General features: G+C 49.2%; 1 protein-coding gene and 1 pseudogene across 1 annotated transcript in view; both read left to right on the forward strand.

Annotated features, from left to right (window-relative positions):
- The window catches only part of TMEM178B (transmembrane protein 178B), a 320684-nt gene that overhangs the window by 154371 nt on the left and 143667 nt on the right, over window positions 1-22646 (forward strand). The gene's annotated exons all lie outside the window — the stretch shown is intronic.
- Window positions 9463-10912, forward strand: LOC150002230 (kelch-like protein 36 pseudogene; annotated as a pseudogene).

Genomic DNA, 22646 nt, shown 5'->3' on the forward strand with positions numbered 1-22646 from the left:
AAGAAGGGGAAGGGTCTAGTGAAGGAACGAGTATAAATGACCCATGGACACGGACAACGGGGTGGGGACTGACTGTGGGAGCGGGGGTGGGGTGGACGGGGCAGGGGAGAGCGATGGGGGGAAAATGGGACGACTATAATAGACCAACAATTTAAGAAGTGGAAAAAAAAAAGAGCTAGAAACAGGTGGGTAAGCAGGGCCGGTTGGAAGAAACCTTCAGGTGCGAGCCCTTGGGACTTAAATGTGAGTCATCAGAAGCGGAGAGTACTGGGGGGTATTAGAGTAAAAGTGGAGCTTGTCAAACCAGTACATATTCATCTAATATCTGCTGTGTCAACATGCTGAACAGTTACATTTACGCCTCAGATTAAAGTTTCTAAGATACCATCTCAAGAACCTTAACGGCTAATTGGAAAGGTAAGATGCGAAGAGTCCAATAAATATAGGAGACACCGACTTTGCAGACTAACACAAAGAAATACAACAGGGCTAGCTGGAAAAGCTGTTCTTGCGGTCTGAAGGTTGACAGAGGGGGCAGGCTGGGGGACTGAGCCACAAAGGTGAAGGGATTAAGAGGTACAAAGTGGTGGTTACAGAATAGTCGCAGAGATAGAAAATATAACATAGGCAATGTAGTCGATAAGAGTGTAATAACTATGTATGGGGCCAGATGGATACTGAAAATATTAAGGAGACCATTCTGAGAAGTACATGATTGTCTAACCACTATGCTGTACACCCGAGGCTAATACAGAATAATATTGAATGTAAACTGTCATTGAAAAAGAGAAAAGAAAGTAAGAGTTGAAACCTTCAAAAAATAAGATTGAATGTCAACTGTAATTGAAAAATAAAAGAAGTAACCAACCAACAAACAAAAAAGACCAGTTCTTGGACTTGAAATACCGAATGAGAAATTCAGAACTGGGAGTATCTAAGAATCCAGTCTCCTAGGAGTCAGCAGTACGAGGGGCTTCCGGAGAGCAAATACAACCTCAAGCTTCATGAATCAGGGTTCTGTGCCCAGGACGGAGGGCCAAGGGCCCCTCTGGTGCACAACACACAGTTCTGGACAGGACATTTTCAGAGGCACATAGAAATATTGCCGTGCCTCTTGCGGGACGTGACCAGGAAAGTGAAGGTTCTAGAAATCATGGCGAGTGAAGACTGTCTGTGCTTCCGTTCTCCAGCTAACATTGTCTACCACGTGACCGGCGCTGTGGCATGTGCTGGGGACTCAAACAGAGAAGCTTGCCATCCTTGAAAAGAAAACAAAACAAAAACCAAATCAAACAAGGTCTAGTTAGTCTGGAGAAGAAAGAACTTAACGGTGAAACTTTAAAACAACTAATGTAGAAGGAAATTTCCAAAGGCGAGAAATATGGGCCAAAGAGCAGACATTGGAGGGGGGCAGGAGTGGACCCCATATAAGGGAAATCTCTAAAACAATGAGCACCAGGCGAGCACTTTCACTTCCTCATCTATACAGTGGGGTGAGCATCAAGTGACAGGAAGTGACAGAGCACGTGGGAGAATGTGGGGACCGGCAAACATCTTACCAAGGTCAGGACCTGCTGTCGATGTCAAGAGGTCACATGCTCCTGTGGAGGGGTCCTCACCTTGGGTCGGTCGGGACAAAGAATGTATGAGTTGAGTGACTCAGAAATACACTTCAGCTGACCGCCCTGTGAGGCAATGCCCCCTGGCCCAAAGCAAGAGAGAAAAAATGAAGCAGAGGAGAGAGAGGAGGGGGCGGCCCTGCCAGTGCACTAACCCTCTCCTTTGTTTCTTCTGAGATTATGTCCTTTAGTTGGTTTTCATTTTGCTTGGCTCTCAGAAGGCTTTTTCTTTTATGAGAGGTTAGTGTTAATAGATTGTATGGCATTTTAAAAACATTTTTACTTAGCAAAATAGTAAGTTAACGCTCTTCTTATGGGAGGACTTTACCGGCCTGTGGAATTTAAAAAATTGGGGAACACTGTCCAGTTCTTTCTGATTCGGAGGCTGTCATTGATGTCACGGATTGTGGATAATAATTGCTAAGTTGGTGGTAGGTACAGCAAATGCTGTGGAAATTCATAGAAGGGGAGACGGCCTCTTTCGTCCTAGGCAGCAGGACAACGTCTGGTTTAGGAGCTGAGCTCAGAGGCACATGCTCTTAGCTGGAAGAATATACTCGGGGTCTCTGAGGCCAGTGGGCGGGCAGGCGGGGTGCTGGCTGGGAGGGTGTGCAGTGTGTGGTTAGGACAGACTGCCCCCCCCCCCCCCCCGCTGCCGCCTCCGTGAATTGTGGGTGTGACCCCAATGACCCAACTTCCTGGAAAGGACTGGAGTGCCTCCGGGAAAGCCGGCTGTGGGCAGGTGTCATGGGCCCATCTCAGACGGCTGTCTCTGCAGCTGCTGGAGGCTTCCCGCTGTGAGCCTCCACGGCCTGGCAGGTTCTCAGCGGATTCAACTCTGTCGTGACCTTGTGTTGTCCCAAAGAGTGACAGAAACCCAAGTTGGGTAGCCTTAGTGTCGCTCACTTCCCATGGCATGGGGGGCGGGGGTGGGACACGTGGGGCCCTGCCCACCCATCTGCCCAGGCTCGTCCCCAGGAGGGGCTCGCGGTGGCCCGGGCTGAGACAGATGCCTGTCCTCGGCCTGTCACTCCGAGGAAGGAGGTGGTGTCGGCCACTCTTTCAGATTTGTGCTGTACTTCAGGGTGGGCGAGGAGGAGAAAGGAACGGGCGCATCGGAGGGCCAGTGCTGTTTCCAGAACCAGGGAAGGAGCCTGGGATGAGCAAACGCTCACTGGCCACGGTGCCCCCTGGGGGAAGTTCGGTGGCGGGGCTGCATTCACATGTGGACTCCCTGCTGGCAGCGGCCCGGGATCAAGCATGACTCTCCTCCTGGATGAGCTGCCAGAGGCAACCCTGGCTGTGACTGGCGCAGGCAGGTCAGAGCCAGGGCCGCGTGTGTCTCTGGGCACCACTCACAAAGCTCCGTTTCCTGGGGCAGCGTTTGCTTTAGCATGGAGTTGCGTTCCAGAAACAGGCATTTAAATTATCCTCCCCACGCAGCAGAGGTGCTGGTTTCCTGGTCTGGGGTGGGGGTGGGGGGTGGGGGTGGGTTAGCACATGCGCCCAGACTCGTGGCTCTCAGGCAGCTGCCCCAGAGGGCCTGCTGACCACACTGGGAGGGAGCTTCTGTCTCTCAGTGTTTCCTGTGTCCCTGCCCGGCGTTCTGGTCTGCCCTTCAGCCTGTTAATATTTTTTAAATGAATGGCGAACCTAGGAATGAATGCTTTTGCAAAGGGAAGCACAATCCTTTGACAAGGGAACCCCATCTTGTTCCTTCTCTGCCCTCCCCGGGGAAGGATACTGTGCTTTGTCAAGATGCGGGAAGAGCTTTTTATTTTCCGGGGTGGGGGCTGATTCAGGCGCCCTGTTAACTGCAGGAGCCTGTGATAATTCCAGCTCTTGGTATTATTTTATTTTTAAGTCTCAGTTTTAAAATAGCTGCAGGACTGCACCTGGAAGAAGAAGGAATTAAAAAAGAAAATCACTGTGTGGAATCTAAACAGCGCCTCAGGGATACGCCGCTTCTTCTGGTGCTATTGTTTAGACCCACCAACTTTTTTTCCCTTCCCCAACGTGTCTCAGAACGCCCTACACAGGAGAAGACACACAGATGTTGTCAATTTTCCTTTCTTGGTGTTTAAAAATATCATTTTGAAGGAATACTTACCTATCTTCTTTAGTCATTTATCAGGTTGAGCAGCAAATGGCTGACACATACCACCTGCCTCTGAGGGACCAGTTCAGGAAGGCACCCCCCCACCCCCACCCCCACCCCCCACTTTCTAGGAGCTTTTTAGAGACTGCGAAGGCGGAAGCACAAATGAGCCCTGGTCATGGGAAGGTCCCGTGTGCTGGGTGCCATGGGAGGGAGAACACAGAACCCTCCACCTGGGAAGCCATCCTCGGCCTGGCTCTTTCACAAGGAGGCCGAGTTTGCCAGCCCTGGAGGGAACAGCATGTATACAAAGAGGAAGGGCGAGGCGCTGCGGAGAGGCAAGCGGAATGCATGGAGAAGTGGAAGAGATGGGGCAGGGGTGGCTGCCGGGGCCCATCTGTCCCAAGCTTGGGTGCTATATGGAATTGCCTAAATATTATCCTCTAGGTGAAAAAAAAAAAGCTAAGTAGAAGAGTGATGTGATAGGATTTGCTTTTTTTGAATGAGCCTTTTGCCAGTGGAGTAGAGCTTGCTCTGGAGGGTGTGTGTGTAGTGGGGGAAGGCGTGTGACTCCAGAGATCAGGAAGCCGATTTGACAGTGAGCACTGGTTCGGGTAAGCAATGATGAAGGCTTGAACCGGGCCAGGCCCTGGGGATGAAGAACTGATAGAAAGAAGAGATGTTGAGAAGGTACAACAGAGCAAAGGGTCCTCTGGATGGAGAGGCCAGAGAAAGAGCTGGATTGCAGGGGACGAGGGAGGGGAGAATCCAAAGACGGAAAAGGTTGTCAGGCCTGGAACGTGACCTTGGGCTTGGCAACCCTGGCCTTGAGGGGAGCAGTTTTAAAGGACCAGTGCCGGGAGAAGGGAAGGAGGGAGGGAGAGAAACAGACTGCGGTGGGAAAGGGAAGAATCGATGCTCGTATTCAACTGTGAAGAGTAAATGACAGAATTAAGCCACCTGCCTATAATCAGTGGGGCTTTCCTTTTTGAACCCGCCTTTGGTCATTATTGTCACCTATGTTCCTAGGTGGGAAAGACAGCTCTGAAGGCGCAGTGCCTGGAAAATCTGGGATAGGGGAGAGTAAGTGGGAATTTCGTTAATTACCACTCTACAGTTCGGTTGCAAGAGTCCAAATGGTAGTTTACGACACCAGATTAAACTTTATTGGCAGCGAGGTATTCACAGAGCATGACGTCCCCGAGAGGAATGGCAGTGAAGTTCACCACTAGTACTTGTGAATCTAAATTCAAATGCATGGAGCTCTGTAATCAAGGCACAGCCTATTAAATAAGTGAACACTTGAAAATGCTGGAATGGTTGAAGAGCAGGTCATCTAAAAATGCTCTCACTGTTCATTCTTCCTTCGCATTGGGAAGGAGAAGAGGAAAGGAAATATTAGTGAAGAACTCTCATAGTAGCTGTGAGGGGGGACCCCCCAAAACCCCAGATCTTATTTATGAAAAGTCGTATATTTATTCTTACATGTTTAAACTTCAGTCACCTTCAAAGTCCTCTCCATTTGATGCCATACACCTATCGAGACTTTTTTTCCACTGCTCAGAACAGCTTTTGAACGTGCTGACTTTGACGCCTTTTAGTGCTCCTGCTGTTTTTTGTTTCACCTCTTCCACACTGGCTAAACATTTCCCTTTGAGGACTTTTTTCTTTCAGGGAAACAAACAAACAAACAAACAAACAAAGTCACTCGGGACAAGATTGGTTGAATAGGGAGGGTGGGGCAGGGGGTTCTTGTTGTTTTTGGTCCAAAACTGCTGAACACTCAGCATGGTGTGGGCAGGTGCGCTCGTAAATCACCCCTCATGAAATGGGCAAACGTGTTGAAAGAGTCTTAAAAAAAATTCATTGAAGCTGAACTCAACAACACCAGCTGGTACACTGATACAGATGGGCTCCTGGAACACTCACCTAGCAGGGGGTCGGGCTGTGCTAAAAGGAGCCCACCCACCGGAAGATAATTCCAGGGTTTTCTTGGGTCCCCCCTCGTATAACTCATTAAATGCTTAGATGGTGCCAGATACTATGCTAAGTACGATTCATAAACTATCTCATTTAAACCATCTCATTTAATGCTTCCTCCAGTCAATGAGGGAGGGACTCTTATCCCCATTTTGGCATTGAGGGACTTGGAGTCTAACTGGTCACACATCTGGCTGAATGGATGTCATGATCGCTGGGCACACGTGGACCCAACCACACAAGAAGAGCCTGGCTCAGATTCAGCTCTTCACCTAATGCGCTGGGCCTGAGCTTATATATCAGCAAAGGGTGGGAGTTTGCTGGAAATACTCTAAAACACTCTGGCTCTGAAATCCTACCATGTTCTTCCACCTGGGATGGCTTTTGTCCCTGGCTCTGGGAATCCAGCAGCTGTGCCATGGCCCAAGGTTAGAGTCACCAGTGGGAATGGAGATTATCATACTAGCCTCCCAGACCGGGGCAGGAGAAGGTGAATTTCACAGCCAAAGTATCCACTTTTGGGCAGCCCCCTTACCTGGCCCTGTAAGGGCTGTGCGGGCTGCATCCAGGGTCTCCCTCTCCTTAAATAGTTGCCATCCTCTCTTCTGCAACCAGGGGAACCATTTCCCCAGTGTGGACTCGGAGCTGCTCTTAATTTTGCATGGGTCTACAAATATTTTTCTTATCATTCATCTTTTAAATTTTTAAAAAATTATTTGTTTGCTTGTTTATTTTATTTTATTTGTAGAGCGAGGGGAAAGGAGAAAGAGAGGGAGAGAAGCATCACTGTGTGGTTGCCTCTCACTTGCGCCCCCAACTGGGGACCTGATGTACAACCTAGTCATGTGCCCTGACTGGGAATTGAACCAGTGACACTTGGCTCGCAGGCCAACGCTCAATCCAGTGAACCACAGCAGCCAGGGCTAACTTTTAATTTTTTATCTTTCCCTTTGGAAATGTCTTAATGCAAAGACAAACGTCTGAAGCATTTGTTGAACTCTCTCGTGTCCTTCCTGAGGAAGCCATGACCTCCATTCTTTGACATTCTGTTTCTCAGCACGCAGCTTTCCTACTCAATGTCGCTGGGGTGGAAGATTGCAGGGTGGTTGGTTAATGTATATTTCTTCTTTACAGAAACTTTTTTTTTTCTTCTCAGACTGTAATGATCTTGAGATTGGAAAATTTTCAGTGTCAGACCCTCTTTCTAAGGGTGAAAATCTGAAATGCCTGAGAATGAGAGAGGAGGAAAGGACATAAGAAAACTGGTGACTTTGAGGGGCAGGAGGACAGAGAACGGAATGTGATTATGGAGAGATGGCAGGTGTTGGCCTGCTGAAGATAGAATAAGGACTCAGCAGGAGAACCCCCTTATCCTCGGAGGATACGTTCTGAGACCCCGACAGGTGCCTGAAACTGTGGATAGGCCTGAACCCTTATCAACTTCAGCTCTGCTGGAAATCTGGAAGCAGCTCCTTTATGGGCAGATGCAGCCTCTCCAGTGGTTTTTATATGTTTAAACCCAAACCTATTCCTGAATGGGTGTGTCTGTCCCTTACTTGCAGTAAATGGCCTGGTGTACTCCTTTCGGGGACCCCTTGCTGAAGTCATGGGCTCAGTGCTTTCTGGCAAAACACGTTGCCATCAGTCGGAACATGTCTTCTGTCCACCATCCACCCACAAATGTAACATTTTTTCTCTCTTAACTAGACACTTAATGTGGCCATAACTTTTGCAGTTTGATCTTAGGTCTTAGATCTTAGCAACCTCAGCATACAATTTTATTTTCTTATTAAGTGGAGCACTTTCGCCTTTTCCCCTAAAGGAAGCACTTTGCAGCATCTCTTTGGCACGTGCATACCGCCAGCATCACTACTCTTGTGCTTTGGGGACATTACCAAGTAGAATAAATGTGACCTGAACACAAGCACTGTGATACTGTGAGGGTCAGTCTGATGACTGAGGTGGCTACTAAGTTACTGATGGCCGGGCGTGTGTACGCCGCGGAGATGCTGGTCAAAGGGACGAGTCACATCTTGGGCAGGACGGAGCAGGGCTCGCAAGATTCTATCATGTCATTCAGAACGGCGCTCAATTTAAAACCTATGCATTGTTTATTTCTGGAACTTTCCATGTAGTATTTTCGGACCACTGTTGACTATGGGTAACTGAAACCACAGAAAACGAAACAGTGAATAAGGGGGGACTATTGTATTGAGTTATATCCATCTTCATTCAGCTGGATTGTATAAGGATTCTTGCCACATGGTGGCTGCTATTTATTGAGATTTGATGTGCCAGGCACTGTGTGGTCCCATTTAATCCTCACAGCAGGTGAACAACACCGAGCGTACTGGTAGTCTCCGTGATATGTGGTGTGGGAGCTGAGCTTGCCTCCAGAGGATAGAGATGTTCAATGTTCTCTTAATGCGCTTATGTAGATTTTTCCATGGCTTGAAACCCTCCCTTTACTGCCTCTTGATGTCACCAGTTTTATTGTTATTATTAGTAATTTCATTCTAACTGCCCTGAATTTGTCTGCTCTAAGGTTCAAGAGATGATGTCTCGGTCTGGCATTCTGGAATTCGGTTTATGAGTGCATTTTTATCCTCTTGGAGATTTCGAAAGCTTTGACATTGTCTCCTCCTGACATGTTTATTTGTCTTGCAGACTCCTAATTTCTTTAATTCATCCTTAGCAAGGAGACTTTTCTGTCTTTTGGTGACTTGAGCTGCCCTTCTGTAGACCTTTTCTGATTCCATTGTGTCTTTACTGAGAATTGAAAGTGAAAGTGGCATTTGTCATAGAATGCCATGGTCTTATTCCAAAGGGCCTGAGGACGGAACACTGTAGGGCAACCTGTGGGGTCGGCGAGGTTTGTTAGACAAAGAAATGACCGCCCATCCCACTGCCTGTTCTAATCCAGCATGAAGGGTGAATCCTGTGGACGTCGGCCGTGAGGGCCTGGATGGTCAGTATTATCTCCAAGATGTCCAGGGTGGTTGGAAGCTGTAGTAAAGGGATTACTACATGACTGCACAGGAGTTCAGTTAGGAGCTAAGAGGGTTAGGAAGAGTTCAGAGAGCAGAGTCTAAGAACATCTGAGGAGAACGGGTCACCAGAGGTTTAAGGGTTGTGGGGCTCATGTTTTGGGGGACTGGCTGTGAGGTCAACAGTTGGGTCTGCCAGGCCGGACAAGCGTATGTGAAACCTCTTGCCTTTGAGACAGTGTGACGCCCTGCAAGAGCTGTCTGAAGGTAATCATTGATGTGGTCAGGGTTGGTACAGTGTTGTCTGGGGATAGGGACACTGCTTTCCAACCCCTTGCCAAGTAGGGTCATTGGTTGTCCCCATGGGCCCGCCCAGCCTCATGCTGTCTCTGGTCCCCACGAATGAGCAGATGCTGAATCTTCCCAAAGCCGTGCCTTGGACAGACCAGCACAGAGAGTATGTGACCCCAGCTGCCTTTCAGAAGAAGATTGTGGAGAGGATTCATTTTGTTCTAAAGTTAATCTGTATTTAATGTTGCTTAAAATAATCAAGCCAGCATTTAGGGGCTGAGAATACCATTAAAGTATCAGGACCTGCGCCCAGCCCACCCATGGCGTCCTGTCACAAAGGGTTGCGTCCTGACTCTGCCTCCTTCCAGCAGGCCTGAGCCTGCCCTGGTGCCCATTGTACCAGCAGTTCCACTGGGGATCCTGGTTCCGATTGAGCGACAGCAGCATCCTTGGAGACCCTGCCGGTGATGAGACTGTGACCCCTTTTATGGTGGAGGGAAGCCAGCAGACTGGATTGTCTCAACCCTACAAGATCAGCGGATCTTCAAAGGTGTACTGCTGGGCCCAGCACTCGACCACAGTGCTGCAGCATCTGAATGAGCAGCGTCTATATGGCCTCATTTGAGACATTGTCCTGGTGACCAGTGAGCAGCCCCGTGAGGCCACCACAGCCTGCTGGCCATGTGCAGTGACTCCTTCAAGTCCATGTTCACACTGGGCATGCACAAGGCCACCCAGAAGGTGGAGCTGGTTGGTGTCTCCTACATTGGTCTCAAGGCCGTGGTGGACTTCTTGTATGGTGTGGAGCCGGCATTGCTTACTACATCCTGGGCCAGCCCACCTGCTGCAGATCTGGACAGTGGTGGATTTCTGCTGCAAGTTCCTGAAGCAGGAGGGGAGCAAGGCCAAGTCCCTGAACCTGCAGGAGCTGGCCTCCAGCAACAGCCTCAAGCAGCTGGATGCCTTCATCAACGGCTTCATCCTGAGCCACTTCGGCACGCTGTCCTTCATGCCCGACCTCCTGCCGAACATCCCCACGCAGACACTGTGTGTGTGCCTGAGCAGCAGCGAGGTGCAGCGGGAATGGGAGCATGACCTGCTGCAGGCCCCCCTGCAGTGGCTGATGCAGCAGCCGGAGCGCGAGGTCCATGCCTACCAGGTGCTGGAGCACATCCGCCTCCTGCTTATCCCCGAGAACGACCTGCGGCACCGCATCAAGCCGGCCGTGTGCCCGCTGCTGCCCAGGGAGGCCCCTGTGAGAGCTTCATCGAAGAGGCCATGCACTACCACCACAGCCTGGCAGCCCAGCTGGCCATGCTAGACCAAGCACATGGCATTCTGTGCCAATGAGGAGCACCTGCTATTCATGGGTGGCAGGTTCTTCAAGCAGTTTCAGAAGCACAGTGACAATACCTGCTACCTGGGTGCCAAGAGTGAGCAGAGTAGGTCAAGGAGACACCCCTGCTGGCCCTGTGGAACCACCATGGTGTTGCTTTGCTGCGGGTGGTGGTTCATCTTCATCCCTGGCGGTATCTTCTCGAGGGATAATGGAGGGGACAGTGTCCAATCTTCTTTATAGGCATGGCCTGCACTGTAAACAGTGGCCTCCATGAACCAATGCCATGAGGATTTCGACTGCCTCCATTGAAGACACGCTGGTGGTCATTGGTGGCTAGAATGACAACGGGGCTCTCTCTTCAGTAGAGAATTATAGTCCCAGGACAGACTCTTGGTCCTGCGTGGCGGGCTTGCCAGTGTTCCTGTATGGCCACGTGACACCACCTACAAAGATTTCATGTACACCTTGGCGGGGGCCATGGTACGAATACCTTGTCAGCCCTTTCTGCAAGAACCTGCTGTGCTGTGACCACTGGAGGGACGGCTGGGAAGCGAGCCAGCCCATGAGCACACCACATCTACTCCTTTGGGGACAGTGACGACAGCCAGGAGGCCATGGTGAGCTTTGATGCGCCAGGCACAGTGCAGCCAGTGAACCCATGTGGCCCCGCTGCTGCGCCAGCAGCCATTGGGCGGACCGTGTTGACATCCTGGGCCATATTAGGTGGGAGGATCTGGCCTCCTTGTCCAGGTGTACAGCTGCAAGGGGAGCAACGGGAGCCAAGGCCCTGACCTACCCAAGGCCACTGCCAGCGGGTCTGCCGGTGTCTGTGCCCTGAAGCCGCAGGCTGGAGGGCAAGAAGAGGACAAGGCCAAGAGGCACCAGGACCGGCCCGGTGCCCCCGCCTGTGGCTGCTGAGACCTCATCCCCACCGCCACCTCCCAGAGTGTCTGGCCCACAGCTTCATAGAACCCCAGAACCAGTAGGGACCACTTTGCTGCTTTTTTTTTTTTTCTTTTTTTTAACTTTTATGATTCTTGGTTGGTATTTCTGATATCACTGTAACTGATTAAATAGTCTACATAACTTAAAAATTTTTACCTAATTTGAATTACAAAGAATAACAGAACATAGAGTTAGAGAGATTCTTGGAGGTATGTTTCACCTCACTGCAAAAAAGTCCTTGGAATGGTTGCTGGTTCGAATTGCACGCTGTCCCCTGTATGAGGGATCTCGGGAGAAATTTCTTTTGGGCCTCATCTCAGGAATAAGTGTGCTTTTTTTTTTCTTTTTTTCATTTAATGTTCACAATAATTCTTTGGGGTAGGTAAAATTATTCTACCTTTATAGCTGAACAAACAAAAACTCAAACCGTTTAATAAACGTAGCCAAGCAAACAAAGCTGTAAGTGCAGGAAGTGAGATTTAACCCAAGTCTGCCAAACTCCAAAACTCTTCTTTCTTTGAGTTTCTCATACAAAACTCTTAGGTCTGTAATGAAGAAATGCGAGCTCATGGAAGGTATGGTTTCTGTCATCTGTAATCCCTGACCTCTTGAGTGCTTCAATTGCTTACTGTCATTTTGGCTTTCTTCATACAGGGCATAATTCTCCTGGTCTAAGTTATTAAGGTATTTTTTGGCCCTTGCAGTTCTCTCTCTAGCATAGCTTGTCCCCTCCTCTCTCCATGAATGTGAATAAATGCTGAAATATTACTTATCACGGGTCTTTAGTTCTTTCAAACCTCCTGCCTGTTCTCCCTCCTCCATCCATTCTCCCCTTTCTTTTCTGTCTTCTTCCTACTTCTCTTTAAAATTTCCTTGGTGATGGGAAGTGAATGATCCATCCGGTTTTCTCTCTGACTGCTGCCTGCTAGAATGCTGAGAGCCAGGTTAGTGTCTGCCTCTAGCAAATGAACAGAATTCACTTTAGCAAGTGCCTGGAAAACACTGCGCTGCCTTTTTGTAATACTCTTATTTATGGCTCTTTTTAACAATGTCTCTCCTTTAGCCCTGGCTGGTGTGGCTCAGTGGATTGAGCTCTGGCCTGCGAACCAAAGGGTCACAGGTTCGATTCCCAGTCAGGGCACATGCCTGGGTTGCAGGCCAGGTCCCTAGTTGGGGGCACTTGAGAGGCACCCACATATTGATGTGTCTCTCCCTTTCTCTCTCCCTTCCCCTCTCTCTCTAAAAAATTTAATAAATAAAAATCTTTAAAAAATTGAAAATAAAATGTCTCTTCTTTGTGTTTCCCGTTTCCTCTTTCACGTTTTTGTAACTTTTGTGGTGTCTTAGAAGATTTTTGATGTCCCTTTAATGAACCTTTAGTCCTTCTTGGAATGAGACAGGACATTAAGTAAGCGAATAGCAGGCAGTCCAGTAGCCTCTCCCTGTCAAAGTAAGGAAATGAGGTTACCTAGCACAGTTTATGCACCCCTGTGACGTTTGGTAATTCATATCTTCTCTTCTAAAGACTCACAAGCCACCAGTTTAATAATTAATTCTGTTCGGGGTATCAGCTTGGGGCTCTGGGGAGATTGCCTTCCTCCTCCTCCCACCGATCTGGACAATGTTTATTCCTCTCCTGTCCTCCGGCATCTCCGAAAACTCCCCCAGTGTTGCTAGACCTTCAGCTCTGCGCCTGAGTAGTTGGACTCACCTAAGGAAACCAACTGTCCTATTACCGTCTCACCCTCTGACGCTGCACTCACTTCTTTATGCTGTTTACTGTCCCTCACTCCCGAGGTTCTGTTCCTATGGAAAGGCAAACAAAATAGGAGTTCTGTCCTCTTTGGCCATCTGTGAGCATGAAGCTATCTTCTCCGAGCAGTGGATTCATCTTTCCCTGGTGGTTTTTCTCCCAAACATAGCTCAAAAACTCTTTGAAAATTGTCTAGCACTTAAAAAAAAAAGGTGTTATTTATTTGCTTTTAGCAAGGGGGGAAGGGAGGGACAAAGAGAGGGAGAGAAACATCGATTGGCTGCCTCTTGTACATGCCCTGATCAAGGACCAGAACCGCAACCCAGGCACGTGCCCGGACCGGGAATTGAACCCAAAACTTTTCCTTTTGCGGAACAACCAACTGAGCCACACTGGTCAGGACTAAAAATTCTCCAGCACTTTTTGAGTCCCTGGCCATGCTGACAGATACGCCCAGGTCCCTGCCACAGAGCATGCCTACCCAGGACCTTACTCTTTGTCAGCCTTTATTCCTTGTCTGTCACAGCTTCAGTTTCACCTGCAGGCCTCACCTCTTCTGCCTGCAAAGATAAGCAGAGATTCCTTGTCCAGGAAAAAAAAAAAAGACTTGAAAAAGGGACTTTGACTTTCCTCCCCTCCAGCAACTGTCTCCTCTCATTCCTCTCAACTCCACACCCACGTTCCTTGACAGTCCTGCCTCCCCATCATTCGCTCCACATCCAATGTTCCCTTGGTTCTTTGCTGACTTTGGGACTCCTGGTGCCTTTGAAGCTATTAGCTCCCGTGTGGTCCTTTCAAAGAGCTGCCCCGATCCAGGCAGCAAACGCCAAGCACAATATACAAGTGCCATCCACACACAGGACTATTTGGTTCCGTAGCTCCTTCTCTCTCTATTCCTTGCCCTGCATTTTCTGACCTAGCTACTTACAAAGCTGTTTTCCAGTCTTTCTGCCCTCACCTCCCCAATCTGACAGACAGCTTCTTGTCCCTCTGGGCTGACAACCATGGCTGTTCTGCCAGTTTTCTTCTCGTCTCTTTCCTAGCGAGGCCCAAGCCCTGAAAAAAAAAAAATCCATCTCCTGCCTGGGCCTGATCCCAGGACCTTCCTTTCTGTGTGCTGCTGCTCCTTGCACATACTATTCCCCTTGCTTAAAAATCATCAACTACTGGACTTCTGGCCAAGATGGAGGCGTAGACAGACACACTGCATCTCCCTCCACAACTAAGAAGGAATACAGCTACCTCAAAACTAGAAACATCCAGAAGTTCCAGAAAATTAAACTGCATGGAAGTCCAGCAAACAAAGATATAAAGAAGAAATGCTCATCCAGACAGGTAGGAGGGGCGGAGCCGGGGTGGAGAGGACACGGTGTGGTGGCAGCAGTAGTGGTGGCAGCAGCAGGCCGGCGGGCGGAAAGTGCAGTCACACGTTTTAAAAAGTCAGGAGGGACACCTGGGGAGCGTTCCCAGCTCCTCACCAGACCTCACAGCTCGTGGTCACAGCACCAGGGAAAATCAAGCCTCATTGCTTCTGACTGTGCAGACCAGTGGGGGTTGGGGTGGAGGCAGAAACTGCCGGTCTCTCAGCAGAGTCCGCTTATTTAAAGGGCCTCCATGGTCCTAGGATGTCCACAGACCCACCCACTCTGGGAACAACGACCAGGGCAGCAGCTAGAGGGGCGCCAGTCTGGTGCGGAACTGGGAGAGGTACCTGGAAAGGGGCGAGTGCTGGGCAGGCGGCATTGTTCCCTCTTGGACCCCTCCCCCACATACAGCACCACAACGTGGTGAAACAGGTTGCCTGTTACTGATGAATCCCTAAGACTCCACCCCTTACAATGTAACAGGAGCGACAGCTCTGCCTGGGACACAGAGATAAACAAACACAGGAGCCTGTCAGAATGAGGAGACAGAGAAGTGAGTCCCAAAAGGGGGAACAGATCAAGGTTCCAGTGGGAGAACTAAGCAATGAGGAGATAGTCAACCTAACAGATGCAGAATTCAAAACACTGATAATAAAGATGCTCACAGGCTTGACAGATATGCTTGAGTATGGCAAACACATAACAGAAGAAGTGAACGCTATGCTAAGTGAAATGAAGGAAAATCCACACAAAACCAATGGTGAAGGAAAGGAAACCAGGGTTCAAGTCGATGATTTGGAACATAAGGAAGAAAAAAACAGTCAACCAGTGCAGAATAAGGAAGCAAGAATTGAAAAAAAGATGAGGAAAACTTCCCAAATTTTGTGAAGGAGATGGACATACAGGTCCGGGAAGCACGGAGGGTCCTGGACGAGCTCGACTCAGAGGGGACCACACCCAGATGCATCATGATTGAGATGTCAAAGGTGAAAGATAAAGACAGAGTCCTGGGGGCAGCAAGAGAGAAGCAGAGAGTTGCCTACAGGGGGTTGCCTATAGGACTATCGTCTGATTTCTCAGAGGATACTTTGCAGGCAGGAAGAGACTGGCAAGCAGTATTCAATGTGATGAAAGGCAACTTACAACCAAGACTACTCTGTCCAGCAAAGCTATCGTTTGGAATGGAAAGGCAGATGAAGTGCTTCCCAGACAAGGTAAAGCTGAAGGAGTTCATCATCACCAAGCCATTATTATATGAAATGTCAAAGGGACTTACTTAAGAAAAAGAAGATCAAAACTATGAACACTAAAATGACAACAAACTCACAACTATCAACAACTGAATCTAAAAAATAAGAACAAAATCTAACTAAGCAAAGTAGAATAGGAACAGAATCATAGGTATGGGGATCATTTGGAAGGTTATCAGCTGGGAGGAGGGAGGTGAAGAAATGGGGAAATTGTGCAGGGATTAAGAAGCATAATTTGTTCGTACAAAATAGAGAGAGGGAAGTTAATAATACGTATAGGAAAGGGTGAAGCCAAAGTACTTATATGCAGGACCCATGGACATGAACTAAGGGGGGTGGGATTCCTGGAGGGGAGGGGGGGGTACTGGGCAGAGGGGAGCAAAGGGAAAAAAAATTGGAACTACTGTAACAACATAATCAATAAAATACACTTAAAAAAATCATCAACTGCTTGTGTTATGTAAAGGATGAAGTCCACAGTCTTTACTCATGAGCTCTGGTCACATGGGGAGAGCCATGGTGTTGAGAGTACAAGGCCCAGTCATGTTATCTGAGTGCCCGTTCTGGCCCTGCCATTGTCCCAGAAGCTAGGGGACCTTATGCAGGTCCATAGGCTCTACCTACAAATTTACTGAGAAAACTGTGTAAAAGTGATCAGCTCAGTGTCTGGTGTAGAGTAAAATGTTAGCCCTTTTCATCATCCTGGCCTTTGGGGGGGCAGTCCCAGAACCCAGGCACTCTGGTTTGACATCAAAGGAGAACTCCAGCCTGCCCAGGAGGGACTGGGACCGGGACTGCACAGGGCAGGGGGCTCATCTCTGCTTTTCTCTGCCTGTCTGCTTCATTTTCCTGTTGCACACTGCCTTCCCATTTGGGTGTGTGTGTGTGTATGAGATTCTTAGCTGGTCTACCCATAGCTCCTGAGTTTCTGCACTCATAAAGCAGCCAACCAGCAAAGACTCTTAAATTCCAGGTTCCTGGGAGAAAGCATATGTTTGGGTCAGCTTTCTGTTCACTGCATCCAAATAGCTATGGTGTGATGTGGGGATGGAGGGCGGTGTGTGAATAGTACTTAGAACAACTATGGTTGTAGGTGTCTACCCTGAGATCCAAGGTCATGCTCTGAGAAGACGACACGTGTGGCTTATTGACACCTCTAAGGCATGTACTACCTTCCCTGTTCAATCTCATTGCTTACTATTTCCATACAGGAAGTCACCTCTGGGTCAAAGTCAATGCCAAATGTGTGTGTAGTCACACTGTAATTGTCAAACCACTGCCCAGGCTTGGACTGTGCATCGCCCCCGTCCCCACACACTTACACCCCTTAACTAATTCATTGCCTCCTGTAAGTCACTCAAGTCGGGTTTCTGTAGCAGACCCTTCTGACCACCGCGTCCCAACCACAGATGTTCTTCCTTCCTTGAGCTTCTATAACAGGCTCCCTTTCTGCCTCTCATTGTCACTGATAAAATGTGCTTGGATGTTCTTGATCTTTTGGGTAGACTGTAAGCTTTCAGGAGGCAGGGAGCACACCTGATTTCTGTCCATAGACACTGACTAAGTAATGACCCTATCACCTGTGAGCAGCGTCCCCTTCCCAACCTATTACAGATCCTGAGATAAAGTGGCCCCTCAGGAGATCCCTGCCACTTACACACTGCCATCTGGTTCTTCTTCCTTGGTGGCCACAGTTGTGTCAAATATGGTGGTTCCCCTAATTGCTTTCTCTACCTTTTAGAGAGAAGATTGCCATCAGCACAAGGCAGGAATCTCCTTGATGTTCTGCACATTGAGAACTGGGCTTCAAGGAGATATCAGGCTTCTTGATACCACTGCTGTAGCTAGATTCTGAGAAAGTTTTGTCACTTATATTGGGAAAGTGTTGTTTATCTTCTGCAGCTCTACCCGCGTGCCTCAACCGAAACAACTTCGGGTCGCTTCTCCTATTTTAAGAGACCCTCTGTGAATCTTTCTATGCGTGTGAGGCCTTCTGACGTCACCATGCGGCAGATTTTCCTTTCCTATGAGAAGCAGCTGGAATTAGCAGACGGCACCTATTTTCTGTTATCCTTAAATAGGTTAAACCCCGAGGTATGTGCCGCCTTTACAGAGAGAACAGCCGGTAGCGCCACCAGCAACGAGAATCCATAATGGCCGCCAGGCTTCTCTACTGCTCTGTTTGTCAGTAATCGCGCTGACGTCCTTTCTTTTTCTGCTAGAAAACACAGAGGAGTGTACTGCTCCTTGTCCAGAATGGAGGTAAGAAAACTGACATCAAGGGCTGGCAATTCCTGCCCCAGGGGTGGTGATAAAAAGTGGTGAGAGCACCTTATTCTTTTTGTTAGCTGGTCCCCAGTCACCCTCTAGCAGCAAGAGTCCTGTGCCCAGACTTGTAGAGAGAATTGAACGGTTTCACCTTGGCCAAGCTTCCTCTTTTGTGTGAATGGGAAAAAAATCAGTCTTGTCCAATCCATGGGCGTGGTGGCCATTATTTTGGCAACTTGCCGGTCACCTCCCTCTTCCTTCACTGCAATATCCTCCCCTGGAGCTCTGTGCTCTGGTTTGTGCATTTCTCAGACAATAATTAAAAAAAAAAAAAAAAAAATATATATATATATATATATATATATTGATTGATTGATTTTTAGATAGAGAGAAAAAGAGAGAGAGACATCAGTTGGCTGCCTTCCATTTGTGCCCCAACCGGGGATCACACTTGCAACCTGGGTAGGTGCCCTGACTGGGAATCGAACCCCCAACCTTTTGGTGTACGGGATGACACTCCAACCAACTGAGCCACACCAGCCAGGGCAACAGTAATTTTTTTTTTAATACCAAAACCTTTCCTTCTCTTTTCCTTCCATTATTGGCTCTTTGTCATTTCATCTTAGATACATATTCCAGAAAGTCAAGGTTTCTCTGCTTGTGCCTCTCAGTAGGGGGGCCTCTGAGAGCCAGGCTGTACCTGTCCCCCCTCCCCAGGGCACTGACGAACTTCCTTCCACCTGGGCAAGAATTTATTCAATGCTCTGTGGAGCACAGAACGCTGTTCTTATTTAGAATATCCAGAATCTTCATGCATGTGGAAAGTCCTGGCAAAGTTACTGGGTTTCCCCTTCTCTTAACCTATTTTGTCACATTCTTTGCTGTTGCTTTTGCTTATCTTTGATTTTATGCTAATGGACCAGAAATACCTTTTCATCGTCATCTTGCCACCTTGTCTGGGAGATCTTTATCTCGTCTAACAAACCAGACTGTGAAGAATCATCCCTCAAGTGCCTTTCATCTCTGGGAGCAGAGGCAGGAGCTCACTCTTGCAAGTTCAGGTTTGCAGACAGGAGAACAAGCAGGCAGCCAGCCCCGGCCCTGACGTGACTGATTGGTTCCCATGCTCTCCAGTCCCGGAGGAACCAGTCTTTCCCGGCTTCTTCCCGTCTTTCACCTTTAAATCCTCCTTGGCCCCCTCACATCCGCTTTCAGATCTTTTCCTTGAGTTCTCTGGCCGATACTCTGGGGCAGGGTTAAGCCTGCAATACCGAGATGACCAGGGTCGTGGTGAAAAGGGCCCGGGAAATGGAAATCTAACAGTGACCTGTAGGGCCCCCTCGGTCCCAGAGAGTGTTCTAGTTTGGGAGGCAGGACTAGGGAGAGCCCAGATCACTCTTCTCTGGAGAGAAGGACTCATGGGATTTGGGGGTGAATCAAACTGGATATGGCCTCAGGGACCTAACCTGAAGCTTCTGCCCTCCACAGGCTTGACTATGATCTATCATACTGGGGGCCACTGGAAGAGGGCTGGCCTTGGGCTCTGGTTTTCCTGGCATGGCCAGATGCGCCCACCTTCCAGGGGGTCACCCTTTCCATCTCTTCCTCCCTCCTCAGGGGCCCCACATTCACTAGGAATTACAGTCTCTCCACCCTCCCACTAAGACCCTGACTGCCTTGGGTTTTTACATTTGTTTTCCTCAGTGGCAGAGGTTGGGGGGTTAGGGGGGAGCCCTAGGAGATGGAAGCACTGAGGAGCTTAGGCCCAATTATTGTATCCGAAGCCCGATTATTAAGAGGGTGCAGTGGGTGGTGGCAGAAGTGGGGTGCAGGCAGTGGCGATGAAAGGCAGAAAAGCGGGGAGACCGCGAGGAAGGACGGGAAGGTCAGCTTTAGCGGATTCAGTCTCCAGCTGGACCCTCACCAAGAGCAGCTTGATGCTGTTTTGCATAATGGACCACGAAGGCTCTCCTTGCAGCTCTCTAATTTGCTGTTGGGAGAGCAAAGGGGAGCGTTTTCGTTGTTCACAGCAGAAAGGTTTTACGTGTAATGCCTGTCAAGGTTACGGACCTGTGGCTGGCACCAGGCCTGGCGTGCAGAGAGCAAATAGGAAGTCTTTGGGACTCCATAATAATAGATAGCATCTCATTTCTGCCCACTGCAAACGGAGTGAGGCTGTCGCGTTATTTCTCTTCTGATCTTTCCATTTGGAAGAGAGCAAAGGAGAGGGCCTCCTGTTCTTCTTTGTGATGTTTCTGCTCCTTGAACTTCTGAGGTCCAAGCAGGAGGCTGCCTGGCCCGGGGACGGGCAGAGAATTTGGGGTAGGAGCTGGGGTCTGAGTCCTGAGTTTACCACTTGGTAGGTGAGCGATCTTGGTGCAAGTTTGCTTCTCTGTAGATGGTGGGGAATGGTTTCTCCTCCCCACCCCCTGCCGTGTGCTGGGAAGATAAAAGGAAATGCCAGAGACAGGAGTAACCAGGAAACTGCAGAAGTGGTTTACAAATATGACAATGATTGCTAATATCAAAGGTGTCATTTTAGGGTCCCCTCATGCCCCTCTCATCCCTGCCACATGCAGCTACTTGAACCCAGAAAAAGGAGCACAGCCTTCCTGAGGGGCATCATGACATTACTTTTATTCTGAGGCTCAAGATTTTAGACCCAAAGCAAGAAACAGCAGGAGACCATCTCTCTCTCTCTCTCTCTCTCTCTCTCTCTCTCTCTCTCTCTCTCTCTCTCTCTCTCTCTCTCTCTCTCTCTCTCTCTGATAGGCTCTGCTGGCCATTGGCACGTGACTACATCTTTGGCATAAACATAAAAAATTTTTTAATTATAGTTGACATACAATATTATATTAGTTTCAGGTTTATACCCCAGTGATTAGACATTATGTAACTTTTAAGTGTGATCATCGAGGGGCATCTCGTACCCATCTGACACCATATGTAGTTATTAGAACATGATCGGCTTGATTCTCTAAGCTGTTCTTTGCAGAAAGAAAGAGGCAGCTGAAAGGTCAGCTCCGAATCAGGATGCTCATCTGTACCTCTCCTATTACAGCCTTCAAGAACTGTTAACTAAACGACTCCCCATTAAGGACTTTGCCGTGGGAATAATAAGCTGAGTTCCTTCTCTACCGACCCCGTCCCCTCAGCTCCCAGTGGGACCAGCAGGAAGCAGCCTGGTTTGAAGGGGGACAAAGGCTTGCATAGCTTCTCTCACTGGGGTTCAGCCCTCGAGGGGACAAAGCTAAGACAAGGGGAGAAGATACATCCTGAACTGCTTCCACTTTTCCCTCATTCCTCTCCTGTAGAGAATTCCAGAGACTCTCTCGTAGAAACCCCTGCCCTGTTCACCTTTCAGTTCTTAATCCTGGTGGAACGTGCCCCCGCCATGGGTCTGGGCGATCTCCTGTGAATAGACATCAGTGTCATACAGGCCCTTGAAAAGCTGATACAGTTTGGTGGCACTCTGCTTGCTGTTGTAATTTGGCCATTTCTTTTTATCCTCACGCGGGGTGTCTTATTGATGAGAGACGAGAAGAGAGAGAAAGAGGAGAGAGAGAGAGAGAGAGAGAGAGAGAGAGAGAGAGAGAGAGAGAGAGAGAGAGAGAGAGAGAGAGAAACATTGATGTGAGAGAGGAACATGGGTTGCCTTCTGCTCGTGCCCCAACTGGGAATCGAGCCCACGACTCAGGTGTGCCCTGACCAAGAATTGAACTCGTAGTCTTTTGGTAGAGGACAAAACTTCAAACGAGCCACCTGTCCAGGGCTATCATTTGCCCATTTTAATACCACTAGATAGAAGGACTTTTGGGGGCCTGCTGTCCTGACACAGGACCAGATGATACGGTGAAGAGCGTCCTTCCCTTTAGCCCCAGGGCCTGAAGGAGCTGCCCACCTGGGAGCCTGCGTCAGGTATGAGGTGTGTCTCCACCTGTGCCCTGGCTCAGCTATTAGTCATGGGGAAAGAAGGCATCCGGGTTCCAGAAGTCTAAATACAGGGCATGAGGGAGGGTGGGGGTGTGAGAGATCTGGGGCCTTCGTGAGGCGAGTCTCGGGTAGCGCTCCAGCAGAGTTGGAGTTAGGCACTCATCTTGGGAAGGTGCAGGACAGAGGACAGAGGACAGAGGGGAGGACCTCTAGAGCAGGACCTTGAGGAAAGGGCACATCTGGCCCCGAGCCTCAGGTCGAGCAGGTGCTGTGTGGCTTCATGTTCTCTCGTCTTGTCTGGGCAGTAGCTGGCTTGGCTGGTGGTTCTGCTCCCTGCGAGGATATCTGGTCTCCTTATTCACCAGCACACTGAGCTCAGGGTCTGGCAGACCCCAGATGCTCCAGGATTGTTATGAGGCACTAAGCAGCTACCCGTCTAGCGGGGGTTGGTGAGCAGGGAGTGTTTGTTTTCTGAGCAGACAGACTTGGCCTTGCCTTTGGTGTCTGCAGGAGACCAGTTCCTCTGCTCATTCACTTTATCTTGTGTCAGGGTGCTGATAGGGGCTGGTTTCCATTCCTGTTAACCTTTCCTGGCTGGGCGTCTGCAGCTGATGTGGGGGTGCATGCATCTCCTCTTGTGGAGGTTGCCAAAGACACGGGACAAAATGCAGTGCAGCAAAACCCGCAACATTTGTGCTGGAGTCAAAGGGGAAGGAGCGCTTTCAGCTGGTCCTCGGGGACCAGGGGCTTGGGAAGGGGGTTAACCCTGTTCTGCCTGATGTAGCATTTGTTGCCAGTTTGCAGCAGGCCAGGCACAGT

This window comes from Furipterus horrens, unplaced genomic scaffold (assembly GCF_987537825.1).
Source record: "Furipterus horrens unplaced genomic scaffold, mFurHor1.1.pri manual_scaffold_9, whole genome shotgun sequence".
Taxonomy (NCBI): Eukaryota; Metazoa; Chordata; class Mammalia; order Chiroptera; family Furipteridae; genus Furipterus; species Furipterus horrens.